Consider the following 14,603-nt stretch of genomic DNA (forward strand, 5'->3'; position numbering starts at 1 on the left):
GTAATACTTTGTTCTTTTCCTCAGCCAATTTCCATATTTCATGCATCGTGTATTTTTTCTTTTATTCCCTATGGTTAAAAAACCCACTACCTTAAGGCTGTGTCTACACTTTATTATTATTCCCTGCTCAAGCTGATTACAATGCCCCCTTCGAACAAGGGGACTAGTGTAGACACAGGCTAATTAAAAACCTATGTTAAGGTTGAGAAATTAAACACATCTACCCACAAAAATTAGGAATTCCAGAAATGAAGGTTCAAATATTTGCCTTAGCTCTGCTCCTTTGTCCCTACTCATTACAATACCATTTCAATCATGTGCTAGACCCGTAGACCCATTGGCTTAGAAGGGACTGCAAGGGTCACCTAATCTAGCCCCCTGCAAAGATGCATGATTTGCTGTGTCTAAACCATCCAAGACGGATGACAATCCAGGCTCCTTTTTGAAAAACTCCAGTGAAAGGATTTCTATGACTTCCTTGGGCAGTTTGTTTTGTTGTTACCACTCTGACCATTAGGAAGATAACGTTTTTCTCCATCTTTTTCATGTCAGTGTTTCAAATATTTGAAGACCACTATCACGTCCCTCCCTCTTTTCCAAATGAAGCATACTCAGTTCCTTCAGCCTTTGCACTTATGGCTTGCATTCCATTCTACTGATCACCTTTGTCAGTCACCTCTCAATTCTTTCCCTCTACTTCCTCTACATCCTTTCTATATCTTGGTGACCAAAATTGGACATAGTCCCGAACACGGTACAATCACATGCTATTTCTTAGTCAGAGTGCTTTTTTCTACACACTTTGATACATTTGCATACTTTATACCTGTCCTTGAAAAGCAAATTTGTTCATAGTGATACAGGGAATGGCTGCAGTCTTTATGATCAAACACCCAAATTTATGATAATTAATCAGGGCTCTAGCCCTGAATCTTCTCTGTGCCTTTTCTTTTCCTTACTTCTCTATCTCTGTCGATACAGATGTTTGGCCACATTGTAAAGTGCTATCAGTCGTATAAGTGAAAATTTTAGATATGTATTATTACTTTGCTGCATGTGAACAAAAGACAAAAACAAGCAAAACTGATGGCTATGGAAAGTATATGCTGTAGAGCTCTGGTTCTCAAAATAACTTATGTCTCTGCAGGAGATTTCCATTAACCATTGAATTTGTGGTTTTGTTTTGTTATTTTTTTTTGTTTTAATGTAATTCCCTTTTATGGGCCAAGTGGATTTCAAAGGGCTGAAAGTAAAGTAAAGATGATATGATAAATATTTAATCTGCATCATAGTGCATCTTTTTCAGGCATTTGGGGCTAATGAAAATCAAAGAAGACAGAGTTAGATGAGAGTAAGGGTGGAGAGGAGTTTGGTTCAACTCCTGTTTTTGTCATTTGCTTCCTGTATGACCTTGAAACAGTCACTTAATCTCTGTGCACTTCACTTCCATGTCTATAAAAGGGAGAACAATAGTTCTTGTCTATTTAGACTGCAAACTTTTGTGCAGAAACTAATACATGGCTATGTACAGAGCCCATCACATAAACTTTTATCTCTGCTGGGGCTTCTAGATGCTAATATATAGTTATTATTCATGATAATAGCAGGGCTGGTGCTGATGTGTTTAATTTGAGAGGGAATTATTTGAGTTACACTGTATGAAGCATTTATTTTATTATGCTGATGAATGTGTTGTTTGAATGAAGTATATTTTCATATATTCTCTGGGTACCAGAGCAAAGTAGGAGAACTTTTTTTGTGATAATTTGCAAGAATATAACAAATAGGATAAATACTTTCCACTATTACACATTCATGAAGAAAATATCAGCAGAACCTGATGTGACAGTGAAATAAATGAAATGACAAATATCTCTGGCACTGTAGTTTAATTGAACTATGCTGGACCTTTTGAAATATAAAAATTTCTACTGCTCTCTTGTTCTATTTTAGCTTCTAAAGTCAAGGAAGCTGAATCACATTTTGAAAGCCTCTTCAATGGCAGTTTGATTTTTATTACATGGTTTTGGGCATATAGCTTATTGAAAGAAATTAGTGAAAGCTGCAAAGAAGTTTTATAAATACTATACATCTTCCATTCATCTAATTTTTGAAATAAAAATATGGTCACCTCTGGTTTCAATAGTGTAATTTATTCCATGTACAGCTGGAACAGAACACCAATCCTCTGCCGCCATCTGGTGGATCACAGGAAAAGTGAGAGCCACATAATCAACAGAGCTAAGGTAATAAATTATTTTGTTAAAGAGCTACTGGACAGCTGTTGTGTTTTCATAGTATACAGACTAGCACAGCTATCTCTCTTTTACTGTAGAGCTAGGGTAGTTTAATTTCACAGAGGATTTCACTATTTAAAAATTTGTTGAGGTTCTGATTTGTCACCCTGACTTTGGCCATACTGGATTAGAGAGAAGGACCCCAGATATTGCCCTCTCTTCACTTTTCTGGCTAAACGCCAGTTATTTCCTGGGATGTCAGGCTTTTGTCACCTTGCCCTCTCAGCCCCCCCATGCATCTTTTTCCTTCTGTGCCTTATTTTATCTCTTTTCTCGCTGTTTCCTGTCTAATAAGAATCCCATTTAGCTGGCCAAGACTTCATACTTTGCTACACTGTGGAAAGCTGGAAAGGCAATTAGAAGGCCTAGCACAACTATCAGTTTATGACTGTATGTTGTACATTTGTTTTTCCAGAAGTGACGTTGGGAATGAGAGCTGGCAGATGACAGAACCTGCGTTTCTATATTTGCTTTTCTTTTCTTCCCCCTTTACTGTGTCCATCTTTTTAGGAAACAAGACCAGATTTTAACAAGAATAATAACAGCACTAACTGAGCTCAGCTATCTTTTTCTCTTTTCTCCAAAAAGGACAATTATCATATCTGATATTTTCGAAAAGGCAATCAAACAAGGGTTGTTTTCTTGCAAAAATTCTCTCCAGCTAAAGCAAATGGAACAAGATATCACTAAACGGAAATCCTTATTTAATACTTTACATTCTCAAATGCTTTCATGGTTCTGCCTGCCTTTCTGTATCTTTTATAAAGGGTGGGTCTACACTAGCTGGCTATTTTGAAGTAGCTGGCACAACGTCGAAATAGCATGTGTCGCATCTACACACACTGTATGCTATTTCGACTTTGAAATTGACGTTAGGCGGTGAGACGTCGAAATCGCTATTCCTATCCCGAGATGGGAATAGCACCCTACTCTGACGTTCAACGTCGAAGTAGGGCATGTGTTGACGATCTGCATCCCGCTACATTGAAATAGTGGGGTCCTCCATGGCAGCTATCAGCTGAGGGGTTGAGAGACACTCTGTCCAGCCCCTGCAGGGCTCTGTGGTCACCGCATGCAGCAGCCCTTAGCCCAGGGCTTCTGGCTGCAGCTGCTGCTGCTGCAGCGGGGGGTCCATGCTGTGTGCACGGGATCTGCAACTGATTGTTGGCTCTGTGGACCTCGTGCTGTGCAGGCCAAGTGTGTCTGGGAGAGGCCCTTTAAGGGAGCGGCTTGCTCTTGCTCCAGAAGGGCTAGTCCAGCCTGAGACCCCATCTGCAGGCTTTGCTGGCCCCTTATTTCGACAGACAGTGCTTGTGTGTGTGGACACTCCGCATTTCCTTCTGGGGCAGCTCCTTTCGATGTTCCCCATTGCTACTTCGATGTTGAACATCGATGGCACCAGCCCTGGAGGACGTGTAGACGATACGTGTCGCAGTAGCCTATTTTGATGGTCTTACTTTGAAATAGGCTACTTCGATGTAGTGTGCTAGTGTAGATGTAGCCAAAAGGTTATACAGATTCTAATGGTGGTCACCATGGAACTAGCAGGTTGAGGTCTCTGTATCCCAAATTAGGAACATTGCTTAAAAGTATTTAAGGTTGGCTAGTTACTGTGTTAACACTTTTTTTCATCCTTTTATCCCATCTAATATAATAAAACAGCCACCACCCCAAACTTACCTAGAACACTGATGGAGCAGGACAGACATGCTCTTTTCCTTCCTCTTCACAGCACCTATTCTCTCCACCAGAGCAGAAGCTCTTTAAATGTACAGCAGATTGGTAGTCTGCTACAGGCTGTAGAAAAGTAGCTACACCCCCCTCCTTTAAGGCTGTGGGTCTGCTTCTTTCCTCAGACAGCAGTTGCCATGTGGCTCCTAATATACAGGGTCCCCAAGTACTGCATGGATGGATCTTATATCTGTGTTTGCAGATGTTAAATCATATCTAAATAGCACCTGGTGCATGTGGGGACACACCAACCAGCGCTACAGCAGCTGCTGTCCCAAGAACTATTGTCTTGGATGATGGAGCAGCTAATATTTTAGATGTGACCCTCAAGATCCATCCAATGGGTTGAACAAGACATACATCTAGGGGGAGGTTGCTGAGACTGGGAGATCTGTGCTGCCTGGGTAATACTAAAAATGGAAACAGCATCTGGTGCCTGGAGAGTGAGACAATGGGGAAGAAATATTGGGTTCCCTGGGTAGACAAGAGAAAAAGAAGTGGGAGATGTACTTGCCTCCATCTTCATTCCTCTTTACTATCTCTGGAGTCTTCATGGAGCAGGAGTTCTCAAACGTTTTCTTTTTGAGACCCTCTCCCTACCTTTCCATATCCTGACTATACATCCTCTCATTTAGCAATAAGGGAAGGACAGGTTAATAACTCCCCTCTGCCCCTACACAGCAGGAATGATTGATTTACATCAAAGTGATTTACATAACCAATTCTCATCATTATTTTAATCAGCAAAGAGGAAACCTCAATTTAAATCACGCTTTTCATTTGTACTTTATTTCCTAGAGAAACTGAATCTCTGTATTTGGTAACCACTTAAATGATTTGCACCTAAAATGTAGCCTTTACACTAAATTTGATGCTTCATTTTGATAACCTGGTAAATATACTATATGTACACACACATTTATTACATAGTTTGACTTAAGAATCTAAAATGTAGTTTTATTAGGTTAGAAAATGGTGAAAGATGCATTTCTTATTTACTAATGATTATTTCACACATAATTTGTTTCAAGCTCTATTCGCATGGAAATGCAAATTCCATTAGCTATGCACAAAACATGTTACTTGCTCACTATTGATTAAATAAAACTTCCTTAAATGTTCTAGATACATAAGAAAAAAGGTTATCAAACAATGTTTTACATTTAAAGTTAACAGATGCATTAAATAAATGAACTGTTTGTTGTAGGTGGTAAATTGAGCTGATTATTTCTGGACACCACATTTGTTGAGCTTTTAGACCTAGTAGGTCTCAGCCTCTCAATATATTACACTATTAAAATCAATTATAGTCATGTTTTTGATCATAGATTGGAGAAGAAAAAGATGCTTTCCAGCTTTTTCATCTCTCAATTGGTTTCTTAGATTTGAATGAACTAGTCACTGTACTGAACTTGTTGAATTAACCGAAATGAAGACAACATCCTCTCTACACCTGCTGTCAAAAATAGGAGTGGCACTTCCAGAAACCCATTTCCAAGTACTCAGGCAGTAGTTTCTAGCAATTCAGTGCGTTGATTTCACAGTGGCAGATGTGCAGTAACTTACTATTTTTTTAATTTAATTAAAATGATTTAACAGATAAGTTTATATGTCAACACAGGCTACCAAATTCATATTTAAAATCTTACTTAAAATCACTGATTTTTATCCACCCTGACCCACTTTCATCACCAAGCTCCTCTTGTGACCTCAGGTCTACTGGCCTGTCATAATGGTAGACTCGCTGAATTAACTCTCCCTTAAACCATTGTTCCTCTTGCCATATCCAACAGCATTTTCTGCAACAATAGGAGGCATTAATTCCCAATTTCCTGGCCAAATCCAGATAAAATAATTACAATCTGTCTCCTTTAATTCATTTTCATTTTCAGACAAATACAGGCATACCCACTCCTTGTCCTAAATTGTTGAGCTGTTCTGCAGTGTAAGCAAGAGCCTTGCTTCACCTCAGAGGTGGCTTCATTTCAGAGGTGAATCCTCTGTATAATTTATATATCAGGGCCAAATTTTGCTGTCTCATACATTGATGAAATCCCATGCAGAGGGGATATATGGGGTGCAAATAAGGACAAAAGTTAGCTCTCCGTCTGTAAGACATTCCTTCCCCTCCAAAAAAAAACCCACAAAAAACTCAGCACCACCACCATCACCACCAGATCATATACATTTAAGGTGATTGAATAAGATAGGATAGTATGTCCTATTTGATGGCTTTCCAAAGACTGCATCCCAAGGTACTCCACCCACCCTGGTACACAGGAGAGACAACACAAATCACCTTTGCAGAGAGGACCACTTGAACAAATCATGAAAGCAGGCACCTCTTAAAATAAGCTCTCCCATTTGTAAGAGCCACAGATACTCATATGTGGAATACAGGCCCACCACAAGACATGGAGTTTATCTGGCAGGCTCTTCTCCTGCTGTGGCCAGTCTACGTCCCTGAGCGGCAGCTGCTAGGTCAGTGGAAGAATTTCTTTCTTTCTGATTAAATAAAACTGCCCTAAACATGCTGGATATATAAGAAAGAAAGTTATTAAACCATGTTTTGCATTTAAAGCTAACTCATATATCACAGGTAGTTTTATTTAATCCAGAATAAATAAATTCTTCCACTGACCTAGTGGTATCTACCCCTAGGTCAGTACAGCTATGTCCTCATGCCACAAGAGACATCAGTATGTTGATGTCAATTTTCATTGCAGACCAGCCTTTAGGTACTCATATAGCTCCCATCACCCAGTACCAAAGCACCTCACAATCTTTAATGTATTTACCTTCCCAATACATCTGTGACATGGCAAAGTGGTGTTACTTCCAATCTGCAGAAGGCAAATTGGGGCACGGCAAGGCTATGTGATTTGCCTCAAGTTACACCAAAGTCTCTGGAAAACTCGAATCCTGGTCTCACAAGTTTCAGTATAGGGCCCTAAATCAAGGGAACACCATTCTTTTCTGAAGAAAATGCCAAACTTCAGTTAGTCATTCAGTAAACCAGGGTTGTTGTGTTTGGTTTAAAACACTTTTCTTTCATCTTCAGATAGGGAAGGGTGTTTGTGAGGGGGTTTGTGACAACTAAGAATACCAGGAAAGGGGGATTGGCTGAATCTTTGATGCTCCACTGACATTAAGTTGTCTGGGACTCTGTATCAACAATGGTCTAACATCAGTCACCTCTGGAAGTGGCTTGTGCAATGTGGCAGGAACTTTGCTTGGCTTGACTAGGGCAAATGGATTTATAATAGTTATATTTGTGACCAAGTCACTCAGCACTGCCTTGCTTTATGGTTGCCTGGGAAAATCCATTAATTCTAATTTGGTAGTTATTTCCATCCCATGAGGCTGAGGGAAAGAACCAGCTACCTTTGCATGCCAAGTAAATGCCAAAGCAATGATAATATATTTAATGGGCACTTCTAAGCATGTTTCACTCCTGTGAAACATGCACAAATCAAATTTAAAAATTCCACTGCTGTAGCACCATAGCCTATTTTTAAGCCTATTTAAAAATAAATATAAATGCCAAAGATACTTTCCTGAGTTGTGTCTGATGTGCAGAAGTTGTGAACAGAACATATTGGGAAAAACTCTCATCTCATATCTGCTTTTGCAGGCTCCAGATAATTTAGCTAACCAAAGAGACAATATATTTAAAGAACATTTAAATGTTTATGACTTTTTTTAAAAGCCAGTGAGGACTGAAAGCCCTAATTCTAGCCTTGGGCTGTTTATGTTACAAGAGTTCTGTTTGTCTCCTATGGCCAAGGAAGCAGCAAGCATGGTTGGAACAGGATCTTAGTAACAAAGTCTAGCTACTTATTCACACCCTTTATTTGTTTTCTTATTTAAATTAAGCTATTCAAATATGGGAGGACTGAAGCACTAAGTAGTATAAAATATAACACCATTAATTCAAATCTCATCCTCAGATGCATGGACAACCAAAGTAATTGCTGCAAAGGTGACAAGATAATACAGAGATGTGGAACAAATGTCTCACGAAAATTTAAATAGACTGGAAACCTATGACAGATGAACCAAGAAGAGCAACCAAGAAACTGATACAATATGATCCAGTTGAGACATGACTCAAGAATAAGCCTGAATCTCAGTGGGAAAGTGCTATTAAATACGTGCACATTTTGTGAAGGTTAAACGCATATATCCTGGGCTTGCCAGAATCATTAAAATAAAAGAGCAGTAGACTGAAAATTATCATAAATATGCAAGAATCTTTCAACATGTGCAAAACTCGGCTACACACGACTGGAAGCGGGCATCTTCCAAATTGTAAAGTCAGCCCACCCACATATCTGCCTGAAAAATTGTGCCTGCTACTTACAAGTAAAATGATTGTCACTGGACCAGATTAGAGAAATATTTCTTCAGTATTGGGTCTTTCCAACAGTAACAGGATTGCTTGTAAAACAACGGCGTATCTACCTTAGACACATATATGGCCCCCTGTTTTCATATTACCTATGCATTTCACATTCTTTAATGCATTTAACTCTTGCAAGTTCCCTGCCTCACAGGAACACGCTATTATCCCTTGTGAAAGGCTGGAGAGAATGTGTGTGTCATCAGGAGTTCCATGTCTGAATACCACATGGTATTCCAAACTCCTTTTTGAATGCACCATTAAGCATTCATTACATAGCAGGAACCTGAATTCTGGTTGACAGAGTGCATACCTATGGGAATCTATGACAGAGCAACCATCAACACTGTATGGACATGTTTATGATGTTAGCTAAGACATGGTACCCAACACAAGGTAAAATCCTAGTCAAGACATGCCAGTCTGCAGGTTTAACACAAGTTAGCAGGTCAAAGTAATCATTGCCCCATTCTCCACCGCCTTTATCTCAACCTTAAAATGTATGGGCAACATGAACAGATAAGAGATCCAAAATAAAATAAAAAAAATAAAAAGAGAGAGAGATGAGAAAAAGCAGGAAACCAAAAATCAGCTTGCTTTTGAAAGATGGTTATATTCTGTCAACTGACAGCATGGATGAAGTATAACACTGTGGCCCTTACTACTTCAGGTCAAGAAACAATCATATAGCTTTCACTGTCCCCTCCCCGCAGAATAGCATGCCTGGCCTATTTCCCTGTTGGATAATCACTTTGACAGTTTTAATCCCCTGGTAATTCCAATTTGGAAAAAAAATCTTCATTTACACACCATGTGACATATTTAGTTTACAAAGCATATGAGATCCTTCTGTATGACAAGCATTATCTGCATGTAAATCATCACCAGGATTGTGGTATGTTAAAGATGATCCCACTATAGTTGCAAAGTTCATTTGCCTGGTACCAACCAGAAGGATATGCCAGCTTCCCACAAAGGCTGGCCCTGCTCTCTTTCTATCATCTATTATAAATTTTCACAAGCAATGAAGAACAAAGAGATTCCTAGACAGTAGTCGCTCGGGTTATGCAAGGGTTGCGTTCCCATGCACCCTCACATAACTAGAATTTCACATGAGTCAGGCAGGTGGCTTTTTTCCCCAGTGGACACATGTTATGCAGGCGGGGATGCAGCAGGAGTACCTGGAGCTCCTTTTGAAAGGTAAGTCCTGGGGTTGTGGGGGGCAGTTGGGCCTGGTGGTGGGTTGGGGCTATGGGAGGGGGGGTAGAGAAGTTAAGCTTGGAGGGGGGTTAGAGCTGCAGGGGGGGACATGGGGGTGGAATTGAGCAAGCACCACGCAGCTGTGCTGGAGGTTGAGCTTTAGCTGTGTGGGGGCAGTGTGAACCAGGGCTCAGGGGTGTTTGAACTGGGGCCGCGCAAGGCTGGCGGGGGCGGGGGGGCGTGTTGAGCCAGGGCTGGGGGACAGCAGGATTTTGAGCTGTGATTAACTTGTGTTAACTTGCATATTTTGAGGGATTACTATATCTGATAACTCTAACTTGATTGTGACTGAGCGGTTTGCGTGGTATTCTCATTGAAGTCTAGAGAATCACACCCAAAAACCTCTAAGACGAAGGATGATCCAGTAATTAGGGAGCTAGCCAAGAACTCTAAAGACCTGGGTTAAATTCCCATGCTGCCACAGGCTTCTTGTGCGATCTTGGACAAGTCACTTGCTGTGTGTCTCAGGTCCCCATGTGTTAAATGGGGATAATGGCACTTCCTTCCCTCACAGAGGTACTGTGAGTGTAAGTATATTAAAGATGAGTATGTAGTCAGGTCCTATAGTAATGGGGCTGTATAAAATATGTGACGTAGCCAGGTCACCTTTACGGGCTCGGGATAGTGATGAAGGCCAAATACAATCTTACATTTACATAGAATCAGGGCCTGAGATTGCACTGTCTTTTCAACCATTCCAGGGGGATACTTTATGGACATATTGCAATTTAAAATCCTCTTCATGTAAAACACTCAACTTGTATGTTCACTTATTACTGTGCAGACCATGAAATACAAAGTCTCTATTTCTAACTGCTCACTATCAATATATACACAAAAGAGAATTGTAAGGATGTTAAGAGACTACAGCTGCGTCTACACGTGCACGCTACTTCGAAGTAGCGGCAGTAACTTCGAAATAGCGCCCGTCACGTCTACACGTGTTGGGCGCTATTTCGAAGTTGAAATCGACGTTAGGCGGCGAGACGTCGAAGTCGCTAACCCCATGAGGGGATGGGAATAGCGCCCTACTTCGACGTTCAACATCGAAGTAGGGACGTGTAGACGATCCGCGTCCCGCAACATCGAAATAGCGGGGTCCTCCATGGCGGCCATCAGCTGGGGGGTTGAGAGATACTCTCTCTCCAGCCCTTGCGGGGCTCTGTGGTCACCGTGGGCAGCAGCCCTTAGCCCAGGGCTTCTGGCTGCTGCTGCTGCAGCTGGGGGTCCGTGCTGCATATACAGGGTCTGCAACTAGTTGTTGGCTCTGTGTATCTTGCACTGTTTAATGAAAGTGTGTCTGGGAGGGGCCCTTTAAGGGAGCGACTTGCTGTTGAGTCCGCCCCGTGACCCTGTCTGCAGCTGTGCCTGGCTCCCTTATTTCGATGTGTGCTACTTTGGCGTGTAGACGTTCCCTCGCTGTGCCTATTTCGATGTTGGGCTGAGCAACGTCGAAGTTGAACATCGACGTTGCCAGCCCTGGAGGACGTGTAGACGTTATTCATCGAAATAGCCTATTTCGATGTCGCAACATCGAAATAAGCTATTTCGAAGTTGGGTGCACGTGTAGACGTAGCCTACGTAAGCCAAATATAGCCCAAAGCCACAAAAGCTTTTATCTCTCAAAATCTGCAAATGAACTGCAGAGTTATCACTGAATTCATTACAAGCACAGAAATAATGATCACAATATAGCTTAACCTCTTTTTGTATTGGACACATGCATATGCTGATTACCTCAGTATACACTAGATGGCGTCCATGGTCTAGATTACCAAATGCCAGTACCAAACGGTCAGTTTCCCCATGTGGTTGTAGGAGGAGAAGGAGGAAGAGGTGCAAGGGATGGGAGTAAAGGGGCAAAGGGCAGGTGTTACTGGTACAGGAGGGAGGTGCAGGGGTCTGGAATAGGAGTAAAGGAGCAGGGGGTAGGAGTGAAGGGTCTGGGGCACAGGAGGGAGGTGCAGGCATAAAGGGCAAAGAGGGCCTAATGCAGGGAAGGAGGTACAGGAGCTGGGGGAGAGGAGAGTGGAGAGACTAGTGACCCTGTGGGGGGAACCAGGGACAAAGTGGGGCACACAAACACAGAGCCAGGCACACCAAAATGCAGATTTGCCCAAGGTCACATTTTCCGTAAGGCCAGCTCTGTGCTAGACACTCAAGAAGCCCCCTCAGGCAGCTGGTCAGGTGCAAGGTCTATCCTATTCTCCTGCTCTACATTCCAGGAAGCTCCAGCTCCTCACTCCTGGGCAGGGGGCGGGGTTGCTGGGAGCAGGTGGCTGCGAATGACATCACATCCTCCCCACCCACTCCTGTGGGCACAGGTACAGAAACCAGGGCTCATCTCCGGTGAATCTGCTGCCTCAAGCATTAATCTGTTGCAGCTCTGTATGAAGCAGCTTTCATACTCAGAGACCTGGGTCTCCAAACATTGCTGGAGCTGAGCACTGAGCCATGAATATTCATGGAGTGCTCGGGCACCAGCAGCCCATATAACTCCCCACCTGTGTCTGGGTGCTTTTGAAAAGTGGGCCCTTTCTTGAGGCTACATCTATAGTGTGAGTTTGAGAGATAATTCCCCTACTCCCATATACATCCTCTCAGTTATGACACACTAACTTGAGTATAACTAGCAGCATAGCCTTGGTAGCCAGCTAATGGCAACGTGTCAAGTTGGTGCTCGGGGGTATGGGCTAGTTTGTACTCTGGACAGTCAAACCATGTCTTTGCTGCCACCGCCTATGCTGTTGTGCCTACTCTGTTATTTATTAATATCCATGTTAAATTGATGAGAGCTGGCACAAGTTTGTGAATGCAAGCAACGGAGTCTTACCCTATCTCGTAAAGTAGATAAAGTCTGGTTGTCTAGATAGGAGCTGGCCTGGTTTGAAAATCTTATTCACTCATATCCATCACTTTCTTAATCCATGGGCCCACCAGGTTATTAGTTCTATAGCCTCTTTCACACACATGAACACAGTGTGATCTAAGGATTTATTAGAGGGGTGGAGAACCCCTGGCCTGCAGTCTGCATCCAGACTGCCATTTGCTTCAATCCAGCCCCCGAGGCTCAGGGCTCCCCTTCTCAGCATCTGGCCCCCAGCGGATAAGGGGTGGGGAGCACCAAGCTTTGCAGGCTGGAGTCAGACAAGCCAGGGCTGAATCTAACCCATAGGCTCTGCCTAGATGGGGCAGAAAACACTGTTGTGCACTGCTGCTGGTTCTCCTCCCCCTCCCAGAGCTGAGGCTTTCCCCACTGCTGTGATTGGCTGAAAGTCTATTCAATCAGAGCATCTGTAGATGATGCCTAGGGCAGAGCAGCAGGAGATGGTTCCTGAGAGTGGTGGAAGAAAAGCCTGTCGAGGGATTGTTTCTCTGCACTGGTGTTCCCCTAGCTGGTAGGGAGGAGACGGCAATGGTGGCATGTTGAGGAAAGCGCCACCCTCAAATCACACAGACCCCACCCACTGCCTCCTCCTGCACCCTCCTCCCACCCAGATTCTGCCACCTCCAACCTGACTCCCACCTAAACCCTCCCACACCCACCATTCTCCCGCCACAATCACTGCTGCTCCCAGCCCACTTATACATGTTACCTCTCACTCAGCATCCCCAACCCCAGCCCACTCCTGTACCCTCTCTCCTACCTAGACTACCCATCTTTCTCTTGTTCCTGATCCCTCCCTCCCACCCAGACCCGGCACCTGCTCCCTGGCAGCCCCCTCCCACACACTGAACTCTGAACCCCCCATTTTTGGTTCCACTCCAAGCCCGCCAGAAGAGTGAATCTGGCCTGGGAGAAATCCTGATCTTCAGTCCCTTCTTCGCCCCTCTGGCCATGGTGCTGGAGTGAGAGGGGAGTGAGGAGTCTCAGTCAGGGGCCACATCAGTGGAGGGTTTTGTAGCTTTTTTTTTTTTTGGATTCTCACTTTTATGAGGCCCCCAACTGATTTTAATTGATTTTTCTTTGGCCCCATGTCCCTGACCCTAAAAAGGTTTCCTACCCTTGCTTTGGATTTGGAATGGATTTGGAAGGATCACATTACTCTATGGTGGCAGAGAGCTGAGTGAGTTATACAGGCTTACGAGTGCTACTAAATCTTTTACAATGTGTGGAATCATAGAACACTCGTACTGGAAGGCACCTCAAGAGGTCATGGAGTCCAGTCCTCTGCCCTCACAGCAGGACCATGCACCTTCTAGACCATCCCAGAGAGATGTCTATCTACTCAGCTCTTAAATATCTCCGGTGATGGAGATTCCACAATCTTCCTAGGCAATTTATTCCAGTGTTTAGCCACCCTGACAGAAAGTTTTTCCTAATGCCCAACCTAAACCTCACCTGCCACAGTTTAAGTCCATTGCTTTTTGTCCTATCCTCAGAGGCCAAGGAGAACATTTTTTCTCCCTCCTCCTTATAACACTATTTTAAGTACTTGAAAATTGTTATCATGTCCCCTTCTCAGTCTTCTCTTTTCTAAACTAATCAAGCCCAATTATTTCAGTCTTCCCTCATAGCTCATGTTCCCTATATCTTTTATCATTTTTGTAGCTCTTCTCTGGACCTTATCCAATTTCTCCACATCTTTCTTGAAATGTGGTCCTCAGAATGGACACAATACTCTAATTAAGGCTTAATCACCACAGAGTAGAGCAGAAGAATGACTTCTCGTGTCTTGCTCATCACACTCCTGTTAATGCATCCCAGAATCATGTATGCTTTTTTTGGCGACAGTTTCATCCTGTTGACTCATATTTAGCTTGTGGTTCACTATGACTCCTCCATCCCTTTCTGCAGTACTCCTTCCTAGACATTTGCTTCCCATTCTGTATGTGTGAAACTGATTGTTCCTTCCTAAGTGGAGTACTTTGCATTTATCCCTATTAAACTTCATCCTATTTTCCTCAGACCA

At 42.9% G+C, this 14,603-nt stretch overlaps 1 protein-coding gene across 8 annotated transcripts in view; it reads right to left on the minus strand.

Moving 5' to 3' along the window:
- DLG2 (discs large MAGUK scaffold protein 2) overlaps window positions 1–14,603 on the minus strand; it is a 1,656,639-nt gene that overhangs the window by 317,796 nt on the left and 1,324,240 nt on the right. The gene's annotated exons all lie outside the window — the stretch shown is intronic.

Source organism: Carettochelys insculpta, chromosome 1 (genome assembly GCF_033958435.1).
Source record: "Carettochelys insculpta isolate YL-2023 chromosome 1, ASM3395843v1, whole genome shotgun sequence".
NCBI lineage: Eukaryota > Metazoa > Chordata > Testudines > Carettochelyidae > Carettochelys > Carettochelys insculpta.